At 50.2% G+C, this 22,668-nt stretch overlaps 1 protein-coding gene and 1 pseudogene across 6 annotated transcripts in view; one reads left to right on the top strand and one right to left on the bottom strand.

The window, feature by feature from the left end:
• BIRC6 (baculoviral IAP repeat containing 6) overlaps positions 1 to 22,668 on the top strand; it is a 2,386,688-nt gene that overhangs the window by 1,263,990 nt on the left and 1,100,030 nt on the right. The window lies entirely within an intron of this gene.
• Positions 21,815 to 22,668, bottom strand: part of LOC147708148 (bifunctional 3'-5' exonuclease/ATP-dependent helicase WRN pseudogene) — a 40,859-nt pseudogene continuing 40,005 nt past the window's right edge.

Below are 22,668 nucleotides of genomic sequence, written 5' to 3'. Positions count from 1 at the left end.
TGCTACCGTCTGGGGGCCCTGGCGGTTCGGGTGTCCCTGCCTCGGCGCCGTCGGGTGCTCCGGCGCCGCCGACGGCTCCGACCCCGGCGCCGCAAGGGCCTTCGGGATCGGCGCCGGCTGGTCTTCCGGCCTCCCCGGCGCCGTTGCCATCGGGGTTACCCCCGACGCCGCCCCCGCGCGGCGCCGGTTCTCCGGTGCCGGCTCCGGCCGGCGGCGGGGTTCCGGCGCCGGCTCCGGGCGGCGCCGTCCCCTTACCTTCCCCGGCGCCGGACGGGCGTCGCTCGACGCCGGTCCCGGCGCCGATGGGGCCCATGAACCCCGAGGAGCCGGTCTACATCGTTGACTCCGAATACGGAGAAGATGAAGAGTTCGGTGAAGGTTGGGAGGGGTCCGAGGACCCTCTGTCACGCGAGTGCCAGTATGACCCGGACTGGACAGGTGACTTGGGGGATGCCAGTGGTCTGGACGACTCTCCTAACCCTGGTTTGATCTCTCCTCCTTCCGTGGCATCGGTGGAGGGAGCTGCATATTCTGTGGTGCTGATGAGGGCTGCCAAGGCCTTACACCTTGAGCTCCCCGTCGCGGCCGTGAGGCCTAACATCCTCACCGAGGTCTTCAAACCGCAGTCATGCCCACAGGAGCCACTGCTGCCGTTTAATGAAGCCTTGTCAGACGTTCTGTTGGGCACTTGGTCCAGGCCCGCTTCAGGTCCGCCTGTTGATCGGAACGTGGCCAGGCGCCACCGTCCTTGTCCGGACGACCCCAAGTTCCTGTCTACCCACCCCACCCCTGAGAGTCTGGTGATCCAGGCCTCGACCTCCCAGTCCGCATTCCCGTCGGCCCCGCCCGACCGGGAATCCAAGAGGTATGACCAATTTGGCAAGAAGGTCTTCTCGTCCATTAGTTTGGGCCTGCGGTCTTGCAACACCGCTTGCCTCTTGGGCCGCTACACCCACTCTGTGTGGGATACGGTCGCGGAACTGCTGCCAGAATGCCCCATGGAGGTGCGGGCAAAACTCGGTCAGGCTGTGGCTGAGGGCCGAGATGCAGCGAAATATTCGATACGGTGTGGTCTTGATACGACCGACTCGCTGGGCAGAGCTATGTCAACGACTGTGGCGATTCGTCGCCACGCCTGGCTGAGATCCGCCAATTTTTCGGCAGACGTCCAAAATACTTTGATGGACATGCCGTTCGATGGCTGTCACCTCTTCGGTGACAAGGCGGACCACGCGCTGGAACGCTTCAAGGACTCCAGGGTCACGGCCAAGTCCTTGGGTCTCTCGACCCAGCGTCAGCAAACGGGTTCGTTTCGTCCCTTTCGTGGCCAAGGAAGGGGCGCCCCCACACGTGCTGCCAGCCACGCGCCGCAACAATCCTTTCAACGCGGTGGCGGCCGTGGAAACCGCCGTGGTGGCGGTCGGGGACAACGGCGGGGTCAGACCACACCTTCCCCCGCAGCATCTACCCCAAAATCCTCCTAGTCCGTGCTTTCGGCCCCATGTGACGCCAGTGGGTGGCAGGGTTCGCCATCACCACGCTCACTGGCGCACGATCACTTCGGACAGGTGGGTGCTGCAAATCGTCCGAAGGGGCTACTCCCTCCCCTTCGAGACCTCTCCTCCAGCCATGCCACCGCAGAACCACCGTGTGTCGGGGGACCACTTGACACTTCTGCAGGAGGAAGTTACGGCCCTCTTGGCCAAGGGGGCCATCGAGCGCGTTCCTGGGCCAGAAGTAGGGCGTGGTTGTTATTCCCACTACTTTCTGGTGCCCAAGAAGGACAAGGGGGGCCTACGTCCTATCTTGGATCTAAGGAACGTCAACGGCTTCCTCCGGAAGGAGAAGTTCAAGATGTTGACGTTAGCTCAGGTCTTGGCTGCTCTAGACCCACAAGACTGGATGGTAGCGTTGGACTTGCAGGACGCCTATTTTCACATCCCCGTCCTGCCGGCCCACCGGCGTTACCTGCGGTTCACGGTAGGCCAGGAGCATTTTCAGTTTATCGTGCTTCCCTTCGGCCTTACCAGCGCCCCACGGGTGTTCACAAAGGTGATGGCGGTGGTCGCAGCCCATCTGCGCAGGTTAGGGGTTTCAGTCTTCCCCTACCTAGACGACTGGTTTTTGAAGGCGGGCTCGCCCCAGACAGTCGTCCACCACCTTCAGATGACGGCAGACCTCTTGCACGGCCTGGGGTTCTCCATCAATGTGCCGAAATCACACCTGTGTCCCTCTCAAAAGCTCCTTTTCATCGGAGCGGTTCTGGACTCGGCGCAGTTTCGGGTTTATCCTCCGGAACGGCGGGTTCGGGATATTCAGGCTTTGATTCCCATCTTTCAGCCGCTATCCCGGGTTTCGGTCAGGTTGACGCTGCGGCTGCTGGGACTGATGGCTTCCTGCATCCTTCTGGTGCATCACGCTCGATGGCGGATGCGGGCTCTGCAGTGGGACCTGAAGTTTCAGTGGGCCCAGCATCAGGGCAACTTGTCCGACCACGTCTTGATCTCGGAGGGCACTGCGAGACAACTGCAGTGGTGGCTTACGGACCGCGATTGGGTCAGGGGCAAGTCCCTCTCCCTTCCCCAACCGGAGCACGTTGTCGTGACGGACACGTCCCTCCAGGGCTGGGGTGGCCACTTGGGAGAGGCAGAGATCAGAGGCATCTGGTCTCCGGCGGAGTCCCGGCTCCATATCAATCTGTTGGAGCTGCGGGCGATTCGTCTGGCACTGAAGGCATTCCTCCCCTTTGTCAACGGGAGTGTAGTGCAAGTGTTCACCGACAACACCACCGCCATGTGGTACTGCAACAAACAGGGCGGTGTGGGGTCGTGGACCCTTTGCCAGGAGGCTCTGCGCCTCTGGCAATGGCTGGAACGTCAGGGCGTGACTCTGACGGTTCAACACCTGGCAGGTTCTCTGAACGCCAGGGCGGACAAACTCAGCCGTCGGTGCTCGATGGATCACGAATGGCGTCTGAACTCGGACGTGGCGCAAGGCATCTTTCTGCAATGGGGAGAGCCTTGGTTAGATCTATTCGCCACCGAAGAGAACGCGCACTGTCATCAGTTCTGCGCGTTGGAGTTTCCAAGACGGCACTCGCACTGCGACGCCTTTCGGCGCGAGTGGAGTTGCGGTCTGTTATACGCCTTTCCGCCTATACCACTTCTGCCCAGAGTGCTGAAGAAGATCAGGCGCGACCGGGCCCAAGTTATCCTTGTGGCTCCGGACTGGGCTCGAAGATACTGGTATCCCGAGCTACTCAGCATGTCAGTCGGTCCCCCGATCCGCCTGCCCCTTCAGGAGGACCTTCTGTCGCAGCAGCAGGGGACGGTCCTCCACCCAAACCTGTCCAGTCTCCACCTCCATGCTTGGAGATTGAGCGGCGGCAGTTGAGGCCATTTGACTTGCCTCCTGAAGTCTGTGATGTTATTCTGGCAGCCAGGCGTCCCTCCACTAAGTCGGTATACGCCTGTCGGTGGAACAGATTTGTGGCATGGTGCACAGCAAAGGCTGTGGATCCTCTTTCTGCCCCTCTTTCGGAGGTTCTTCTGTTTCTTCTTTCTCTTGCCCAGCAGGGCTCTGCTCTGGGCACTATCAAGGGCTACCTTTCTGCCCTTTCAGCCTTTTTGAGGCTTCCTGATCAACCTTCTTTGTTCAAATCCCCGATTGTAACTCGATTCTTGAAAGGCATCACTCACATGTTTCCACCTGTTCCGTTTGTGATGCCTCAGTGGGATTTGAACCTGGTTCTGACCTTTCTAATGTGTGCTCCCTTTGAGCCCCTTCATTCTTGTCCTCTCCGTCTCCTGACTTTAAAGACGGCTTTCCTGGTTGCCATCACCTCTGCCAGGAGAGTGAGTGAGCTCCAGGCTCTTTCTGTCCAACCTCCTTTCCTGTCCATTCATCCTGATAAGGTGGTTCTGAGGACTAGACCTTCTTTCCTGCCCAAGGTTGTTTCGGCCTTTCACATCGGGCAGTCCATCACCCTCCCTTCCTTCTTCCCACCTCCGCATCCTTCAAAGGATGAAGAGCGGCTCCATCGTCTGGACCCAAAACGTGCGCTTTCATTTTACATGGATCGCACACGACAGTTCCGGGTGGATGACCAACTGTTTGTTGGCTACGTGGGTGCGAAGAAGGGGCGGGCGGTTTGTAAACGAACCATCTCTCGATGGGTCGTCCTCTGCATCAAAGCGTGCTACTCTTTGGCTCGGAAGGAGCCTCCTGTTGGGCTGAGGGCCCATTCCACTCGGGCCACGGCGGCTACCACTGCCCTGGGCCGGGGAGTCCCCTTGCAGGACATTTGCCAAGCGGCTACGTGGGCCTCGCTGCACACCTTTGCGAGGCACTACTGCCTGGACAGTCAAGTCCGGAGGGATGGCTTCTTTGGCCGTTCTGTCCTCCAGGACTTTCTGGTGTAGTTTGTATTGGTTCGCAGACCCACCACCGGGGTTGGTATTGCTGGGGTATGTATTCTAAGGTAAGGAATCTAACACTAACGTGTTTCTTTCAGATGAACAAGTTACTTACCTTCGGTAACAATATATATGTAAGAAACATTAGTTAGTGTTAGATTCCTTACCGATCCCACCCATCCTCCCCGTTCTGCGAACTGATACCTAGGGTTAAGGACATCCCTTTCAGGGCCCTAGTTTTACATGGCACCAGTGTTGGTTCTCTCATGGCTCTGCGTCTCCTGGCGCGGAAATGCTGTGTGCAAAGAACTGACGTCAGCGCGCGGAGGCGGCGTCTATATACTCCAGCGACGTCATCACGGCGCACGACGCCGACGACGGACGCGGAGCCGCAGGGGACGCCTGCAGACGACGCCTACCGACGCGCAGGGGTACTGCTACGCAAAAGTTTCCGGATCCAGACTGACGCCTGGGGATATTCTAAGGTAAGGAATCTAACACTAACTAATGTTTCTTACAGATATATCGTTACCGAAGGTAAGTAACTTGTTCGTTTTTGTTTCTGATGGCTCCGCGTTGTGGCGCGGAAAAGTTCTCAGAAGAAAACTGACGGCGCGCCGGGGTGGGGCTTATGTGACCTTGCTGACGTCACGCCCGCGGATCACGTCAGGGCGGAGTCACGTGGTGCCGCCCCCCTGCATGCAGAGATGCTGTGGCAAAAAATTTCCGGATCCAGTCTCACGCCTGGGGATAATTCTAGGTTAAGGAATCTACGGCTAGAATTGTCTCTACCAGATACATCGTTACCGAAGGTAAGTATCTCATAGAGACTACTAGCCGCAGATTCCTTAACGTAGAATTATCCCCAGGCGTGAGACTGGATCCAGAAAAATTTTCTTTGCCCCAGCATCTCTTGGCGTCGGGGGGCGGTACCGCGTGACTCCTCCCTGCGTCGTCCGCGGGCGTGACGTCAGCGATGTCACATAAGCCCCACCCCGGCACACCATCATCAGTTTTTACCTTTTCTGCATGCCACGCGGATCCGGTTCGTGCTCCGGGCCTGTTTAGGCATTTCCCTTTGCTATTGCGTGTGTTTGTGGGAACAGTGGGCGGATGCCTTCGGGCTTTAAGATGTGTTCGTCTTGTGGACGCCTGATGTCGGCCACGGACCCTCACCTTATTTGCATGTGGTGCTTGGGGAAAGATCACGGCTCCACTGATTGCGAGGCGTTCCAACGGTTGAAGCCGAAGTCGTGATGGAAGCGCCGGATGAAACTTCTCTTGTCTCACATGTCCAGGTCGGCTTAGTCACTGCAATCCGCTTCTGCGTAAGGTTTTCGAAGCAGCAGTTATCGTCGTCGTCCTCATCCCTCTCCTGTGCCGCAAGAGCGTCACTCCCCTGTCGGTAAGTGTTGCAGTTTGTCTCCGAGGGCTGGTTTCCGGCCTGTTGGGGGACTGGGCTCTCCACAGGTGATGCAGCCCCGCATATTGTCCCCCTATCCAGTTTCCCAGTGAGGGGGCGTCGAGAGCCCAGACTGAGACATATGCGGCAGCTTTGCAGGCCTTGCTGGCTTCTCCTCTTCCTCCTTCCCCTCCTGGGACGTCAGCTGATCCCTTGTGCTGCGCGGCGCCTTCTGTGGCGTAGCCGGCGGCTCCTGCCCTGGCGCCAACTGGTTGGGATCCAGGCTCGGAGGGTGTGGTGCCGTTGGGGTGCGGCCTTCGGGGTCCCTCCTTTGGACCACGGCGCCCCGGCTTCGCCGCAAACCCCTGCGGGAGTCCCTGTGGTTTTGCGGAAGGTCGCCAGAGCTCGGGTCGCATCCCCACGCCACTCTCGGCCCTTGGAACAGGCTATTCTGTATAAGGCCGAGGTGACACCACTACTGCGCCAGTAGCTGCAGGCCCTGGCGGTGCTTCAGGGGTCTGCGGACCCCCCTTGTCCCATCATGGGTCGAGGCTGGCGGGGGACCCCTCGTTCCTCCCCAGGCCCCTCTCGTCCCTTCACACAGGCGGCCGCCTCGTCGGAGGTCAAGTCGGTCTTTGCAGCGCCACAGGTGTCCGGGGCCCCTCTTGTCCCCTCGTGGGTCGAGGCTTCCAGGGGTCTCCTTGTCACTCGCCGGGTCCCTCTCATCCCTCCACGCAGGCAGCTGCCTCGCCGGAGGTAATGTCGGCGCCGTCCCTTAGGCACCTCGGCTCCGGCCCAGTCCCGGTCTCCTTCACTGTGTGATATGGCGGAGGCCAGTCCGGCGTCTCTGGTGGCGCTGGACGGCGATGACACCCTGCTCCAGGTTGCGGACTCTACTGCACCGGACAGGCGTCAGGTCATGGATTCGTCTTCGGACGTCCCCTCTTCCCCGGAGGTTGGGCGCCTACTGGTGTCGTCTTCGCCGGAGACAGGCCACTGCATCATGGCTTTTTCCCCGACGTCATCAAAGGACAGCTCCTCGCTGTCGCTGCGGTTTTCGCCAGAGGAACTACAGGTCCCCCAATCCTCAGCGCCTCTTTTTCCTTTCCGGCCCTGGCCCTTTCCCACTCAGATTGGCTTAGGGAGTGGCCGCCTTAGCTTGCAGCCGTTGCCAACAGAGATGCTGCTTTCCCCACCGCGGGGCCATACGGAGGTGGTGCGGCCTTCGCTCGCTCGTTTTCCACGGCTGTGGAAATTTTGCGCATGGGTGATCCGGCTGCCCATTTCCCTGCTGATCATCTTCTGGAAGTTCTTCACCAGGGCTCTGGTGGGAGGGAGCTGCTGCTTCCTTTCGAGGGTTTGCTCCATTCCTCTCTGATGGGGACTTGGGGGTGTCCCGCCACGGGGGATCCTGTGCCCCAACATTTTCTGCACCAGCTCTTTCCAGCTCCGCGTGACAAGGTGTCTTTCCCTCCACCCCTCTGCCAGTGGCCCCCTTTTGCGGACCGTCTTCCTCCCCGATCTGCGAGGGCCCTTAGCTTGCTCTTCCGCACTCGCCTGCCTCTGGGTGCTTTGTCTTATGCGAGTGCCCTCTTTCATTCCTCCCTAGCGCGATGCTTGTTTGGTGGGTTTGCATCCATTCCTCCTTTGTGGTACTTGACTGGTAGGTTCATGGGTGCTCCTGCATCCCTACACTCTGGTTTTTCCAGTGTGGGGCCTTCTCATATTTCCCCCTCCTTTTTCCTTGTTTGGAGTTTCTGACTCGTGCAGTCCTCTGAGTTTAGGCCTCTTGGCTGGGCCTCAGCCTTGGCTCCTTTCAGGGGACGCGACTCCTTGGTGGTGTTGTCTTGGGGTAAATTGTCGTTACTCTTCTGTCCTTCCCTGTTAATGGACTGTGGTTGCAGGCTTCTTTCGTCTGCTGCACAGTTTTTCATATGTTTTTTCTGTTTCCAGGGAGAATGTTGTATTTGTTTGCAGGGTTGCTTTGCAGTGGCTGTGCTCTGCTCTTCCCTTCTATGACTTTCGGTGCCACAGTGCCTGGCACTTTCCCAAATGGGCTGTTCCCCTCCATTTGCTTCTTTCCTTTCTGTTTATCTGCTGTTTCGCACACTATTCACATATTCTCACAGTTTTTGTTTTTGATGGCTCTGCGTTGTGGCGTGGAAAAGTTATCCGAAGAAAACAGATGTTGGCGTGCCGAGGCTTATGTGACCTCGCTGACATCAGGCCAGCAGACGACGTCAGAGTGGAATCACGGGGTACCGCCCCCCCCGGCGCTCAGAGATGCTGGGGCAAAGAAAACCTTTCCGGATCCAGCCTCATGCCTGGAGATAATTCTACGTTAAGGAATCTGCAGCTAGAATCGTCTCTACCAGATACGTCGTTACCAGATACGTCGTTACCGTAGGTAAGTAACTTGAACAACTCGAGCAGTAAGGCAGGCACCAGAGTGCCTTCCTTTCTGGGGGTGTCTACATGAGTGGAAATTAAATTAGCTGTTAACCCATTAAGGTAGAGGATGAAAAGCTGGGCTGCCAATATGCACCCCTGATGCACTCCCCTCTTCAATGGAAATTTGTCTGACAGCTCGCCATGAGCGTTTGGACGCACTCTATCAGAAAGATCTGCATGTAAAGAATACGGAAAATTCATCTGGGGGTGGGTCCACTGCTTGATCCAGCAGAATCTGCCACAATTTGGTCCTGTCCACATGAATCAAAAGCAGTGGACAGGTCCATAAAGGTGAGGTAGATGGGGGAACTACTGGTGTGAGTATACTTGTTAACCGCCAGAGCTACGTTTAAGCACTGGTCATTTTTACGCAAATTTGGACGAAATCCAAATTGAAAGGCAGAAAGAATTCCATTGTCGCCTGCCCATTTCACTACCCGATTGTTTATCACTCTACCAATTATTTTAATTGTGCTGTCGATGAGTGAAATAGGAATGTAGCACTTCGGAGACATACGATCATCCTTTTTAATTGTAGGCACAAATGTTGATGTATTCCAGGAGTGGGGGATTGGTTGTTAGGTGTTGGAAAGTAGGATCTGCTTTCATGGTCACCCCTAATTTATTCTGGGGTCATTATGTTTCCCTGACTAGTCTGACTGGGATCCTGCTAATCAGGACCCCAGTGTCTTTGCTTCTTCTCTAACTTGGACATGGAGAGTACCTAGAACCTTGTAAGTTCCTAGTATATGGTACTAAAGTATCCTTGGTATAGGTACTCCAGGGGTTTCCAACGGGCTGCATCATGTATTATGCCACACATGAGAGACTGCTCAAATTGTCTACTGGCCTGCCATTATAAGCTGGTGCTAGCACCACATACAACAGATGTAGGTTTCTCTATATCCGAGGCCACTGCACTTAAAACCTATGTCACCCCTAAGGCAGGCTTTTCAATCCTGTAGACAGGGTCCTACATGTGAGGACCCCTGCATGTCCAGGGCACCCATACAACCTTTGGAGTCCATTCTCCTGGGTTTTAAGTGCAACAGCCATAACGTTAGATAGTGTGGCCATGCGTCATTACGAAATGACCATCTCTAAACTGTCTGTAACAAACCCTGTTCTGTTTGGTTTAAAAAATGTTGAAATCATACCCCTACATGTATGATTCCATGCACTGTAAACCTCCTCCGGGAGGCCCTCAGTGCTCCCAGTATCAGTCTTCTCGAACCAGAGAGCAAGCTAGGGCTGCCGCCGGCCAGAGACATGTTTCTGCCCTCCTGCTGCTGAGCCAAGCTCGAGCAGGGAAAGGCAGAGCAATAGGTATTCTGTTACAGGGAGGAGTGACCACCTCCCAGACAGGGTTTGGTGTATTGGGACAAGGTGGGGGCATTTGCTAGCGCGACTGAGACTGCTTGAAGGGCACATTTGGTGACCTTCTTGCATACTCCAGTTCAAACCAGTTCAGGGAGCCGTTGGCTCCGGCTCTGGTGCAAAACTTGACAAAGGACATGGGGAGTATCCTACCCGCTGTCCAGCCCCTCCTCTGGGAGGAACCCCTAAATCTTCCCAATCCTTTCCTAAGGGCACTTAAGGGCTTACCTGTGGGAGGGTCCCTAGATTCGTCGTGAGACAAGTCAAATCACATACCACTTCAACTTCGACTGTCTGGACACTGTGGACTTTGCTTTGGGAACCGAGACTGCACCGGGGAATATTTTTGCTGCTCTTGTCTGATCATCCTGCTGGTCTTCTGCAATGTCTGTGCCTGTGCTCCATTCAGATTCTTCACTAGGCCTGTGGACATCCAAGGCACCCGAAGGAATCTCCTGTGGAGTGAATGAGTCACTGTCCTGCATCTGCCGGCACCACAACACAGCTGACCGGTATGCTGATCCTGGGCTTCCACAGACTCTGAAAGGCTCAGCAACACAGGTGGGGGTTCTGCAGCTTCCTCGAGGCCTGCACTGTCTTCATACCGAGTTTGAGGCCAGTATCCCTTGTCTGAACTGCTGGAACAGAACTCCTGTGCACCGGGTCGACTTGCCAAGGCTAGTTTGCTCTCTACTCCAGAGTTTTTCCAGCTTCCTCTGCACCATGGGCCTTCTTCATTGGCGAGCTGCTCGATGTCCTCTCGCAACTCCTGTGCCTTTGCCCCGTGGGTCCTCTTCTGGGTCTTCTGTGGCTTCAGTGGGCTCCCCTGTTTTCTCGGGCCTGCTCCAACTTACCTGATTGTGGTGACTCACTTGAACCTTGGTGTTCCCGACACTACACCCTTTTCATCGACCGCGTTGTTTACTGCTGTCAAGGCTTGGCGGTTTCCCTCCCGCACACTGACCCCTTGGCCCGCTACATCCGATGTGGGACAACTTGTGAACTGCTCCTGGTCTTCTACAGCATTGCCTGGGCCGCACAGCTGCAACTTCAAGGGCACTGTCAACCTCACCTGCATCTACGACATCTGTGGGTATCCGTCTCCCGTGCTTCCTGGTCACCCCTGAGTGACCTAGTCAGTCCCCTCTTCTTGCAAGTACCTCTCATGTTGAATACACCTTTGGGTTCCACTGGACTCCTTCGTCTTCTTCTCCAGCTGCATCTTTCCTGAAGTCCTCCATTGTGGTCTACAGCGGTTTCCGACGTCACTTGACACCCATGCACCCAGCTTCCCTGGTGTAGGTATCCTGGTTCCTTGGGTATCCACTGGTGGGGTGACTCTCTAACCTTCCATCTTCCACAGTGTTTCATCCCGGTCCAGTGAGAAGGGTCCTTTTTCTTTCAAACTGCAACCGCGACTTACCCATTGACTTGTGTTGATCACGCAGTCGTGTTCACACTCTGCACACTTTTTCCGTGGGGTTCCTGGGTACTTACCTTGGGTGGTTACTTGGGTGCCAAACACGACAATGTCTTCTGGGTCCATTCTTGACTTGAGTCGTTGTTTGCATTCCACAATTTTAGTGTATTGTTTGGTCTCTCCCTGGAGACCACTGTGTATTTGTGCTACTTACATGCTCTATTTCCTAAGTATTGTGTGTATTGTGTTTCTATCTCGAGGTAGAAGAGTACAAATTTGTTATGATAGAAGTACCAGCGCACATCCCTTTTAGTTGCTATTCTCCAAATGGCACTAGGCCACAGCAGTCTAGACCAAGTTATTTCTCAATCTCCTTGTAGTCCTCAAAAAGACATGTACAATGTTCGTTATTATTCAAAGTCCATTTATTTATAATTTCTTTCTTTTGCCACACCGTCACAGCCGACGCGCGTTTCGCCCTCCGCGGGCTTTTTCACGGCTGTAATTTACATACAAAAGAGGATGTCACAAAAGGATACAATAAATAAAAGCCACCTTATGCATAACCAGGTTAAATATTTCACCATGGGTTAATACACATCATCCTTGTGTTACCTCATCATGTTCATATCTAAAAGATATACTTGTTTAAAAAAAAATTTTATACACACATAAATCACATGAAATGCATTTGATAATGTAGTCACCACATTGGCATTATCTCTTTCATCATCATCTAATATGCACACTCCCAATGTGCCCTCATCATGTCCATATAGGTTTTACTGGCAGTCCCATGTTGATTGATGTGCATGTGTTTGTACACATAAACATATCACACCCATCTTATGTTTTGCGCCATGACATGATGCATGATTCTATGAAAAAGTTTAAAGAATAACCACTGCATATAGATGTGCATTTCATTGGCGGAAATACTAAGACCAATGTATCCGACCAAACCCATGATTCTAACTGCCATTGTTGCTGCTTAAGCATTTTATAATCTCACTTACCAAAGAAGTTGTATGGTGAGCAGAGAAGAATTACAATCGACAGAATATCATGTAGCCCAATGGGCATTAATCCTGTGAATATATAGGAACATCCAATTAATAACCACACCCTGTGTGTAACTTGAGTAAGATACAATTAAAGTGATTCGCCAAAGCAAATGTGAATGCTGGGCTTACCTTTAGGACTTTTATTTTATACACCGGGAGTAAGGAGTATAAAGTCGAGTATTCCGTTCTTTATTAAGTACAACAGTTATAGCACACTACATGGAGCCATGATAAGTTCCATCTGTAATAAAGTATTTGTTGTACGATTTATTAATCTTTCTGGTCGGATGCAAAGATCACTATTTGTTTAAAAAAGCATAATGAAAAACTTTTATTTAATAATTCAAGTCTCTATTTCAGAATTCTATGACTAAACATTATTCAGTATCACCCGTTTTGTTAGAACGCCAACAGCATTAATTACTGTGGCTAAGCATAAAAATTATGGCGTAAAAAGCAGATATACGCGTTTCATAAACCACAAGGTATCATTATGTCGGAATCTATAGATTTCTGCTGTATATGATCTTTACACATTTGTAATTAAGAGATGGACAGTGAAAGTCCTTTTTAATCAAATAAAAACTGCTCAGAGATTAAAGCGTGATCATAACATTTAAAAATCATGACATCTAGTATGGACGTTACTCCCTCATTAGTGGGCCGCTTTATATTATAAACGAGACAAGCATACATCGACCCTTCATTGAACCGCATTAATTCTGAAATGAATGTAATTATTAGCCCACGCAATTTCGGTATGCTAGTATGTGTCTCAGGTGTTTACAACATAGGGAGCAGAACGTTTGTCTCGATCAACCCGAGAACATCCAACAAACTCGGCAGATTTGGCACAGAAAGTGCTGCGCCCTGCTGCCATTACAGCGGCTGTAGCCCTGTTATTGTAAAACTGCGCGTGCCGGTATTCTATAACGCTGTCCAGATAGCGGACACACGTATACTAAAGTTTTTAAACTTACCGCCGTAGCGTGTTCTCGCAGCGTTCGTATGCAGTCCTTCCTGTAACGTTGATTTTAGCAGCAGCCCTCACGCCTCCCTTCCTGTCTATTTAAGTAATTAGTGAAGACGGACTATCTGATAAGTTGTATCCACCACCTCCCATTAACAAAGTGGCCATTTTGAAGTGTCAAGCCTCGCTTTGTGTGCCATGCGTGTAAATGAGCAGGTTCTAAAATGTTCTCAATCAAAACGGGTGAAATGTATATTCACCTAAAATCATCGCATTGTGTTGTTTTGTTGGTTCCCTCATATATTCGACTGATTGGGAAAAACACTATATGTAACTAATGACGAAAATATTTTAAAAAAACATTGTTTACATCCAGTTACCCAATTGTATACTGACCAATGTGATGTAACTAGACTATTTTGGTTAATAAAAGTTATGCTATTTTCACCTAACACAGGCTATACCATTTTACCAATATTTCCTTTCTGATGGCACATTTCAAAGGGAGTTATTACATAGGTTGGATCTTTAGTTTTCATATCACATAATATTTGATCATCTCAGCATTCAAGTCAAACATCTTATTAAAATCCTTCTTTTTCTACAGAAACTCACACATCTCTTTATCAGTGTTAGCCCCCTTCTCCACTGCTCTTAGTGAGATTATCCATTTACTCTCCAATTGTCGCAGTTTATGTTCACGGTTACCTCCCCTATTGCCTGCCATTGCCACATCAATACCATGGAATCTAATCCTATGTAACTCATCATGTTGATGTGTTGTATTAAAATGTACTGCGAAAGGATATTGCATATTATTATTACGTATCGCACAAATATGCTCCTGTATTCTTTCTTTTAGGGGCCTTATTGAGCTACCAATGTATATGCAATCACATATGCATTTTATGCAATACACTGTATGGGTAGTGTTGCAGTTAATGAATTGGTGTATCGTATGCAGTTTTTGGCTATTGTATCTGAAACTGGTTGTCCTGTTTAGTGCAAAACAGCAGATGCAGCAGCCGCCACATCTATAGAACCCTTTAGGAGCCCTGGGTAACAATTCCTGTGCTTTTAATGGGGGAATATAGCTTGGACACAGCTCCTGTCTTAGTGTCCTGCCTCTGCTGAAGGTAATGGAAGGTTTTAGTCCTACTTTCTCATGTAGACTTACATCCTCCATCAGCAGATGCCAATGCTTGTTTAGTATCTTGTATAGATCTGTGCTCACTGTGCTATAAGGTGTTATGAATCTTATATTTCTTTTCTGCTTAGCTGATTTCTGTGGTTTATACTTAAGCAGTGAGCTTCTGTTTATTTTGTTAACTCTATCTCTTGCACTGGTTACTGTTTCTTTCTTATAACCTCTGGATAAGAATCTCATTTCTACAGCTCTTAGTTCTGTGTCTACTCTATCCTCATCACTGCAATTTCTTTTAATTCTAAGCATTTCCCCGTAGGGGATTGCTTTAATTTGTGCGATAGGGTGCGCACTTTGAGCATGCAATAAGGAATTGCAAGCGGTATCCTTTCTGTAAGGAACAGTGCCTAATGCCATTTGGAGAATAGCAACTAAAAGGGATGTGCGCTGGTACTTCTATCATAATTTGTGTACGATAATCCTTCTCACCTAGAGTGAGCAGGACATCGTGGATTGTTGCTTTTAGGTGGATAAGCACGATACCAGAGTAGCACTCCAATAGAGTGTGTCTAATGTATAATATTGTAACTCTCAACATGGGGAATATTTATTTGTAGATGTGCGGATCAAACAAAGCAAATCCACCGTGTGTCCGTTGTTGTTTTAGTACAAATTTGTTAGTGAGTGTTTGTAATAAAATTCCTATTTTTATAACTACACTGTGTGATTCGCTTTCACTTAACCTATACCATGAGATTAAGTACTGGTAATACACACTGCTTACATTCCTTCTGGACTAAGCCTGAAGGCTTCACTCCACAGCTACCACTTAGAGAGCTTTCTAAGGTTGTCTAAGACCAATAAAATTACCATAAGGGTTGTCTGGATTAGTGCACCCTATTACACTTAAATAATTGAGTACCATATACTAAGCCAGCCTCTCACATTAGGCAACAATGAAAAACAATGGAAATCAAGGGGCCACCAGAGCTCAGGCATCCATTTCCTCAGGCTAATAGGTACTCCGTCTGGGCCTGGTGCTTCCTTACTCGCACTATGTTGAATGGCCAGTTCCACTTCCTGCAAAGATACAAAAAGGGGTGATCAATTCTGTAACCTATTACCCAGAGATACTAACCTGTTCGGATTGTCCTCGATGTGATAAATAGGAGTAAAATGTGAAACCTAGTCTGATCCTGAAATATTATTTCGCAAGAGTGAATTTGCAGGCAAATTCCTTGATCTTATTTGTTTTACAAGGCCCTAAAAGACTTGCTGTCCTTGCTAGGTGCTGCACTTTCCAATAACTCCCAGTCCCTTTTGTAAAGTTCCCTCTTCCTGAGTAGCAGAGCAGTTTTATCCTCTCAGCGTGTCTGACAAATCTCGGACCTTACCCTAGGATGTGCATTCAGGGCCTTCCTCGGCTTGCGATTTGCCGTGGAGCAAAATTCATCAAAACACCGAGGGTCTTCATTAGAAAGATGAATTGGCTTAAGCATAGACTCCCGAATCCTGCATGTTAGAAATGGGATTTCTGGTTGGCTAAGGCTTGCGCCAAAGCCAGGCAGAAACCACCACTCTAGTTAGGGCAAGGGAGTTACACGCCAAGATAACCCCTGCTCACCCCCTTGGCAACGTGACACGAGCAGTAAGGCTTATTCCGGAGGCAATGTGTAAAGCGTTTGCGCAACACACACACAGCAGCAACACACTAGGCACACCACAAAAAGGAACTCCACACAAGGTTATATATAAAAAATAGCCTTTGTATTACCATAAACACATTAGATCATAATCACACAGATACACTGTGTCAACTGGCACTGGGCAGTATTTACAGGGGATTATTTACACAGGGCAAGGCCACGTGGGCCACTGTCAGAATCAGCACTTAGTAGAAATAGCACTTAGAACAACTGTAGCACAAAATAACAATTGTAGAACACAACCAGTAACCACTGGTAAAAGGTAGGTACCCACTACGCAATACTAATCACCTTAGGCATAGATCACTCAGGGAAACAAACTCACTAGCATAAACTATACTAGGCAAAACAACCTCCTACGCATAAAAATACAGTTAGCGGTATAGGCATAAAGGCATTGCACATTACGCATAAATCACCTTAGGCATCAGGTAATTATCAACATAAACACAATATACCATCACCTTGCACAAGAATCACATGAGATACTAACCCCAGGCCAACTGGCCTTCCGTGGGGCTCAAACGCCCTTTGTCCAACAGTGTCAGGGCTGGCTGCGCAGGCAGCCAAAGAAGAATGCGCAGTAGTTTAGGACCTAAATGTGGCAGCTGCCCACTACTTTCTGGCAGCTGGAGAATCCCAAAGAACATGTCCCCTAAGAAAAAAAGAACCTAAACGGTGCAGCTGCCCACTACCTGCTGGGGAAACTGAGCCTGGTACCAGCGTGCCTCCGGGCTCTCCTCTGGGGATCTATAAAAATCAATGTGCCCTCAGAAACGGTGCAGCTGCCTGCATGCTCGCAGGGCACCTGAAGATGGCACAGGCACCATTGTGCCCTGTGAGTCCACCACTGGGACTCTAGAGACAAATGCCAACGTTGGAGCGGCCCTCTGGCAGGCTGGCCGCTCAAGGAAGAAGCTCTGGCACTACAGTGCCTCCGGGCTCTGTTCCGGGGCCCTCTGAGCAATCTGGCCTCTGTTGGAGCCACTCGGGGCTCTAAAGTGATTGTGCCCCCGCGTTGGAGTTGCCTTCGCACTTGCAGGGCAACTCTGAAAATGGCCACTGGGGAAGGAAGATACGGGTCCCTCTGGGCCCTTTAACAATACTTAGCCCTTCCTTGGAGCTGCCCACCATTCCTGCAGGGCCGCTCGGGTATGCAGGCACCGGTCCTGCGCCTCACCCTTGCTCCCCAGGTCAGCCCCACTCACCGGCTGTCTGGTGCCTCCTCCGGTCGACGTCTGGGGCCTCCCTGCAGCCGATTCGGGACGCGGGAACTCTACTCTTCGCCCGGTCTCGCGGCGGCGGCTGTAGGGGAAGCTCTTTCTCCCCTCGGCTCTTTCGGCCCTGCTGCTCTTCTCCGGCTCCTCACAGTAGCTTGCCAGACTCGGCAGCAGGCGGGGCTCTCCTCTAGCACGGGAGCCTGCTGCCTCACACGCTCGCTTCCTGCCCCACGTCTCTGTACAGGAGCGCCGGGTGGGCTCCCGTCCGCTTCCTGTCTCCACTGGCGGCCCGACCTCAAGCAGGCAGATCCTGGCCGTCCCGCCTGACTTCCTGTTCGCCGAGGCAGTTCCGAGCTGCGGCGGTGATCTCCAGGCAACAATGCGGGGTGGGCACCCTCTTGGAATCAGAATAAAAATGCAGGCAAAATGCAGGTTGGGCACCTGCTTTACTACAATAAAAATACGCGGGGTGGGCACCCGTTAAGGTCGATAGTACAGGGGAGTCCCTATGCTGGGGATTCCCTCTCTCTCCCCAAGCAGCGCGACGCTGCAGAGAGCCTTTAAGATATCAAAGTAGAGCGTTCCCCAGGAAAGGGAGATCCAGCGCTTCTTTAGGGATGTGAATAAAGCGCTTCCCAGGCGCTTAGATGCAAAAGTCCAGTAGAGTCTTTTCAAGAATGCAGGGGAGGCAAAGGCTAGGCCCAGGGCCCAGCTCACAGGGCCCGCCAGCAGGGAGGCAGTCCCCAGTGGCAGTTCCACCTGACGCCCAACAGCAGCAGCAGGCCCCCCTCAAGTTAGGAACAAGAGTGAACACATACATGGGGTCACAGCCCCTTCTTATACACACATATCCTTTGTCTGGTAGCACAGGGTTAAGGGAAAACCAGATGCAACTGGTTTTGGAGCACGTTGTTGTGCTCAGCCCCTCTCCCCATTCACAGGACAGGCTAGGGACATCAATCGCACCACACGGGGCGGAGCCAGCATTGTGTAAGGAAGGCCCAGCCCTGTTCAGGTCCCAGGTGCACTTCTCCCTCCCATCAACATGCAGATCTCTCCATTCACCACCGGGGCAGACCCATCCTGACTCCTGGAGCCAGGCACACCAGCCAGCTCCAGCCAATCATAAGCCAGTCAATTCACATTTACTACACAGACATGACAACTTCTAGAAGTGGCACTTCTACACTAGACACATTAAATCTGCGCACACCGTCGCGCAGCATTTAATCTTACGAGTTCGCAAATACCAAACTCGCCCCTGCACTTCCCACACATCAGGAACTACCATGGACACACACATTCCCCATGCATTCCTATGGGAGGGCAGGCCAATCTCACCACACACACTCAGACTGCGCACCCACTTTACACTGGGACACAGTGTTAAAGTGCGCAGAAACCAAAAACAACCAACACCAAGTCACATTACAAGCAAAAAGTTTAGGGGTGAACCTGCCAAAAGGGCCAAGTTCAACACTGCATATTAAACTATTATAATACAAGACAATCATCTCATGTCCTTTGTCTGCTAAGCAGTTAAGAAATCCAAGTGAGACTTGAGTAGGGTAGGCCGAGATTCTAAAGGATTTTTAAGGCCCCTTACTAATCTTAAACTATCCATTGAATGTTGTGTGATAGAGACTAAATTAATATTGCACATGTGTTCTTTATTCAGTAACAATACGGAGGCAAAAAGGCATTCTGGTCACCCCACTCTGTAGGTAAAATAGCTCCCTTGTAAAAAAACATGATATAAAATTAGGGGTTACAAACATGTAATCGGTTATTGAGGCTAATCCACCCCCTCTTAAAGAGGGTACCATAGTACTGCCCACTCCTAGTGACTCAAGTAAATCAACCAAGCCATGAGCATCAAGATGCTTATGGAGCTCCACCCCCTTGCATTGTGTGCTATAGCATTCTCCTATTGACCCTCTGAGGGCCTGCTCCCATTCAACTTAGCGTTAAACTTGTTGCGAAAAAAGTTGTATTTGTTTGTTTGCTACTTGGGTTTGTAATTTAGGTAAAAAATTAAATAAATTAGTAAAGTGGATAAACAATTATCAGATAGAAGGCAACATTTGTCATATGATAATGTATTTTTAACACTAAGAAGGATGCCAAGTCAGATTTAATTATTGTCACCTGTACGTGGAGGCTTAAAGTAACCCAGGTAGCTAGACCTCCCATGGCCCGACTCCTGGTCAATGGGTGGGAGTAGCAGGCATAGCCTCCAAAATGTGCTGCGTCAGTGAGCTGCAAAGCTGTTATGTCATGCTTTGAAACAAATGCCTGCCAATCCAAATTATCAGTTTTCTCCTTTCGACCAGCTACATTCCAGCTAAGTATAGAGCTGGATCCGCTCCGACTAGTGTTGGATTGAGGTGTCTAAACCTGGTGCTGTATGACAATTAGGACAACAGGCGGTACATGGTCAATTTTCCCCTCTGGTCAATCCAAATTGGAAAGCACATCGTATCTGTTAGCTATGGCATAGTGCAAACATTTGTAGAACTAATCAACAGGTCTAGGGAGCCAGCTGTGCCAGCACTAGCTGGTATTTTAGCTTTTCCTGTTACATTAGAGTGGGCAGGAGACAATAGCTCATCCCCTGGATAAGTGAGAGAGTAAGTACCCTGGCCTCTCTGCGGGGGACCTGAATAAATATGATTCAGTAGCTGCCTCAGAGAGACAGGATGTCTATAAAAGTACCCTAAAGGCACCATAATAATGGGGCTGCTTTGCAAAAAAACTGCTCATGGGGTTGAATAACAATTGATGTACCAGCCATGGGGACCTAAAATTTACCACAATACTCTCCTGGAGCATCTGGCCGGTTGTGCCCTATCCATGCACATCTCCATGCAAACAAAATATCTCTTGCATGGAGAAAAGACATTCCTCTGTGACGGACTAGCCAGTCTGGGGATTTATTAAATAATTCATCATATGACTCATGCTGGTCTTTCCTTAAAGAGGGTACTCTCATCAACACAACCGCATAAGGGAAAGCAGCAGGGGGAAGACTAAAATATGTAATGAGATAGAAGGTTGCGATGTTTGAACATTTTCCCCAAGGCCCTTTGGTGATTGAGTAGCTATTGGCGCTGAAATATGTGATGGATCTACTCCCTGCTCATTATGTGAGCTTGGCGCAACTTATCCGTAGGGGTCGAACTGCTGTAATGAACGGGTGTTAATGGACTGCCGTCTGCCGAAGGAACGCTACTTTCTAACATTGTGCTGCTAGGCCGAATAGAACCATTAATATGGGTGCCTATATGGGAGGAAAAATGTTCAACTTTGGATGAGGGAGGACTCAGTTTGGCTTTAATAGAATACAGCTGTGAGATCTGAACTAAGCATAACACAAAGCATCCCGAAGAAGGACTCTAATTGGCATGTCAATAGTTTACGCATTGTGTTAGTGAGCCAGTTCATCTCATGCAGTGGTAAGAGAGGGACTGAAGGGCTGTGTGCTACTTCAGTCTCGCGCTCTTGCGGAGCAACGGAGGGAGAAGGATCAGAGCTAAACATTTGCTTACACCCTCTGCCAAGTTTGCATTTCCTTGTTGGCTCGGGATGTACATCCTTGTTACTTGGCAAATTAGGAGGGTCGGAGTGTGAGATATCATTACAACCAGTGTTTGATCCATGGTCAGTGGTAAGGTCGATATCATTTGAGGGAGGAGCTGAAGTAGTTACCAGGGGGAATGGGGGGGGGGGGGGGGTAAAAAATCAACTATCGCCCCACTATCTCCACCAAGATTCAAAGAAAGCCTCCGCTCTGTCAGAGCAATTTCATTGCTGATAACATTGACAGCGTGTTCCAGCATGCAATCTATGGATGTAGTTTTTACTGATGGAGTGTTTGCAGGCCAGCTGCACCCAACTTTCTTTCTGCCCAGGACCAACGCCAAGCCAGCCATGTTCTAATTCCAATTCAGTCTCCTTGGATAGAGATGTGACCTCCCTAATAATCTTTACATACAATGGTAAAAGATAAAAATAAATACCTCTAGGTCATTGACCTGTCCTAGGAGAAGCCAGCTGTCTATACCTCAACATGCCACAGTGCACCCATGCAATGTGCTGAAGAGCTTAGAGAGTGGGTCCAGCTCAGCCTCGGTCAGCCGTGGACAGGCTCAGATTGCCCAAGTCTTTGCCCGGGCCATGCCTGGGCACATCCTGCACCGCATTAAGCTCCCAGTGCTTTTAGTGTGATGGCAGGACTTGCTCCGGCAGCACGGGCCTCTAGGGGAAGTAGTCCGAGCCCCAGAACCAAAGTTCTGCAATGATGCTGCCCCAAAACACTCCAACCGTGTGTCACTTAGTGAAGAAAAGTAATTCTGTTCTCATCGGTAAGCCCTTTAAAGTGAAGGAGAGTTTGTTTCACACTCCTCAATATCACATTTACCAGTTTGGAAGTAATCAAAGATAAACAATGCTACAAACTCGTATGAAGTGATGCCAATATAAAATGTATACAGTTCATGTTTTTACATTACGCTATGCTCCACTACACCTCTTTTCTTGCAGAGTAGCCATATAGGTTAAATCTTCTCTTTATGTCCTCGCAGATTTTTTTTATCTCTCTGATTGTTTTTGTTCTGTTCCTTTCTTTGGGCCGTATGGTTGATTCCTAGTTGATCATGTTTTCAAGTGTCTTATAAATCAGAAGCCTAACGTAAGCATCGGTAACAGCTTAAAATTTCTGGTCATCACGGAGTGGAACCTGGTCCCAGTTACTACAATGAACACCATCTTCCTTCAAAATCTTCTTCTGGAAGAGGTGCTTAATCAATCCATATAGACTCCACCTTTCTTTACACTTCAGCTTTTGGTTTGCAAATCACTTAACTCAATGAAACTCTTCAACCTGATGTCAAAGTCGCATAATATCTACCACTGGTCTCCTTCAACGCCAGCTTTTTAAAAAAATGTTTTTTTTAGTTTCATCTTATAGCAGTCTTTTCAAGTCCTTGGGGAAGACTGACATACAGGAGATATGGAACAAGTAGCATTTCTTCTCAGTTATGCACAACTCAACCCAGGCAACCTTCCCTACTTTTCCTTTGGAGGTGATTGGAGACCATTTGATGTCAAATCTAACCGCAGCACCATCTAGAAAGCTCATTCTGACGTCCTCAGACAGGATGGGAGCATTCACTTGATTCATAGCTGTAAATTGTGCTATCTGTAAATTTCAGACTAGGAAGACCATCCTCAAGTGCATTCAGCTTTAAAACGAGCTTTCTTTTTGTCATCCGCTGCATCTCCCTTGGACACAGACATCCATGGGGGTAGTTCTTGCTCATTTTCTTTAACCCCTTCCATGCTCATGACGAGCTCAGCTCGTCATGAGGCACAGTGGAGCTGTGCTGATGACGAGCTGAGCTCGTCATGAAACTATGAAAATCTGAATACTTCAGCACCGGAGGGGAAAATGTGCAGCAGCGATGTGGTTAAGTACTCAAGGATAAGTGCAGGGGAATT

Source organism: Lissotriton vulgaris, chromosome 6 (assembly GCF_964263255.1).
Source record: "Lissotriton vulgaris chromosome 6, aLisVul1.2, whole genome shotgun sequence".
In the NCBI taxonomy this organism is placed as follows: domain Eukaryota; kingdom Metazoa; phylum Chordata; class Amphibia; order Caudata; family Salamandridae; genus Lissotriton; species Lissotriton vulgaris.
Note: the sequence above shows the minus strand (reverse complement) of the source record. Positions and strands in the feature narration are given on the sequence as shown.